Source organism: Otolemur garnettii, unplaced genomic scaffold, assembly GCF_000181295.1.
Source record: "Otolemur garnettii isolate 467f Iridium unplaced genomic scaffold, OtoGar3 scaffold00049, whole genome shotgun sequence".
Lineage (NCBI taxonomy): Eukaryota > Metazoa > Chordata > Mammalia > Primates > Galagidae > Otolemur > Otolemur garnettii.
The window spans coordinates 12,537,468-12,540,042 of NW_003852444.1; the positions used below are offsets into that span (position 1 = coordinate 12,537,468).

The window sequence follows — 2,575 nt, forward strand, 5'->3', positions numbered from 1 at the left end:
GCACTCTACCCAGGGGGACAGCTTGAGGCTCCGTCTCAAAAAAAAAAAAAAAAAAAGAAAAAATAAGGGAATCATTTGGGAGAAGAAAAAAAGATATAGGACAATTTAAGGCTGCAAAACAAAAGCAGTAGAAAATAAAAATAAATAAAATAGGCTTGGCGCCTATAGCATGATCGTACAGTACTGGCATTGAGGCTGGCGGGTTCGCACCCAGCCCAGGCCTGCTGAACAACGACAACTGCAACAAAAAAATAGCAGAGTGTTGTGGCAGGCGCCTGTAGTCCCAGCCACTTGGGAGGCTGAGGTAAGTGAAGCTCTTAAGCCCAAGAGTTTGAGGTTGCTGTGAGCTGTGACGTCATAGCACTCTACCAAGGGCATCATAATGAGACTCTGCCTCAATAAAATAAAATAAAATAAAAGTAAATAAATAAAATCTGTAAATAATCTGAATAAATGTTCTACTTCATTAAAAAAAGACTTATATATCTTTTAAAAATCATTTCTAAAAATTAATATAAATCCAAATGGGACGAGGAAAGGGCAATTAAAAACTGAAAAGATTACATTTAATTCTTCTGTGATCTCCTATCATCCATTTTTCTTTCAACTACAAAATGTTTAATCTTCACATCCTATGATGAAATGGATTATTGCATCTGAATCCCTTCCCACCAACAGTGTTTTGTACTGGTACTTTTCAAAACTAGGATATAAGAGACTAGTGAAGAAAATGGGAGCTCCCACCACTTTGGTCTAGATCCTTATAGTACATCTTCAGGAAAATTTAAATAACTAACCCTTTAAAGTACAGATTCCCTTGTTATACAGTGGAGTATAAAACTGTATAGACATAGAAGTAACAACAGCAGTAACAGAACTATATTTACTGAATACTCACCAAATGTTAGAATCCAGGTTGTTTTACTTATTTAATTCTAAACCCTATGAACTAGGCATTTATCATCTCTGTTTTACAGATAGGGAAATGAAAATTTACAGAAACTAAAGAAACAAAAGCACACAAGTCTTAAGTGGTGGGATTTGGATTCAAGTTCCACAATGCTTTACACACTCCTCAATTGTTTCAATGATTATTCTTAATCTATCTCTTTCCTTTTTTTTTTTTTGTGAGATAGAGTCTCACTTTGTTACCCTTTGGTAGAGTGTTATGCTATCATACCTCACAGCAAACTCAAACTCTTGGGCTCAAGTGATTCTCTTGCCTCAGCCTTCCAAGTAGCTGGGACTACAGATGCCTGCCACAATGCTCGGTTATTTTTAGAGGCCGAGTCTTGCTCTTGCTCAGGCTGGTCTGGAACCTGTGAGTTCAGGCAATCCACCAGCCTGGACCTCCCAGAGTGCTAGGATTACAGGTATGAGCCACCGTGCCTCGCCTTAATCTACTTCTTAAGACTTGCTTTGGCCAGGCATGGTAGTTCAGACTTGTAATTGTAGCAAAGTGGAAGGCTGAGGAAAGAGGATTGCTTGAGCTCAGGAGTTTGAGATCAGCCTGAGCAAAAGCAAGACCCCAGCTCTATCAAAATAGAAATGTCAGCCAGGCGTTGTGGCAGGTACCTATAGTCCCAGCTGGTCAGGAGACTGAGGCAAGACGATCGTTTGAACCCAGGAGTTTGAGGCTGCAGTGAGTTATGATGATGCCATTATTACTATAAGAATATAAAGATTCTCTTCCTCCCACACCTCCATCGTACCTCAAATATTTATCAAGCCCTACTCCCAGTCTCTTCAACAAAAATTAGTTTAATAGTAAGGGACCCAATTCTGGGTTCATGAAACATGAAAAATATTTGGGAACTAAACAGGCATACACAGAAGAAATCTATTTTTACTCTTCTAGACATTTTCTTATCAGTATGCAATGCACACAACTGCTAAGGTCAATCTGGTCAATTCTACAATGATGAGAGCAAAAACAAAGAGAGATAAAGAAACTGGATCACTGATCAACCAACCATGAAATCCATCTTACACTATACATCTTACACGATACAACATTTCCATACTTTATAAACTGGGCTTTTCTTGTGCATGCACCCAAATAGATCACAATCTATAAAGTTAGCTTTACTATAAATTCTGTTATTGGACTCTGAGTTATAAAGTAAGCGCTCTGTGACTTATAAACTCACCAAAGATCATGCAATTTACAGAAATCTCTCTTATCCCTTTCTTTTCTGGGTAATTATGAAACTCAGCTGTAACCAAACAACCAACTTTTTCAGCTGTCACATCTTCTCAGCTAGCTATAACTGAAAACTTCCATCCTGTATGTACATTTATCAAGTTTCTTTTTTTATTTGGTTTTGGGACTTTACAAAATTCTTTCAAAAACAAAGTGCCCTTTTAAATTAGCACTCACAAATTGGCATGTACATTTTACTTGTTACAGCAAAAGCAATTTCTTTTAGTGAGAGTGTTTCTGTCACTTATTTTTCTCCTCATGGCCTTTGTAATTGTTACCCGACCCTGTCTACTATGACCAAAACTCTTCCCTCATTACAACAGGTGAAGACCCTTTTCTCAGATAAAATGTTGTGGGGCTCCTATTTTTTTT

General features: G+C 37.7%; 1 protein-coding gene across 6 annotated transcripts in view; it reads right to left on the reverse strand.

Annotated features, from left to right (window-relative positions):
* Window positions 1-2,575, reverse strand: part of MKLN1 (muskelin 1) — a 318,843-nt gene that overhangs the window by 81,981 nt on the left and 234,287 nt on the right. The gene's annotated exons all lie outside the window — the stretch shown is intronic.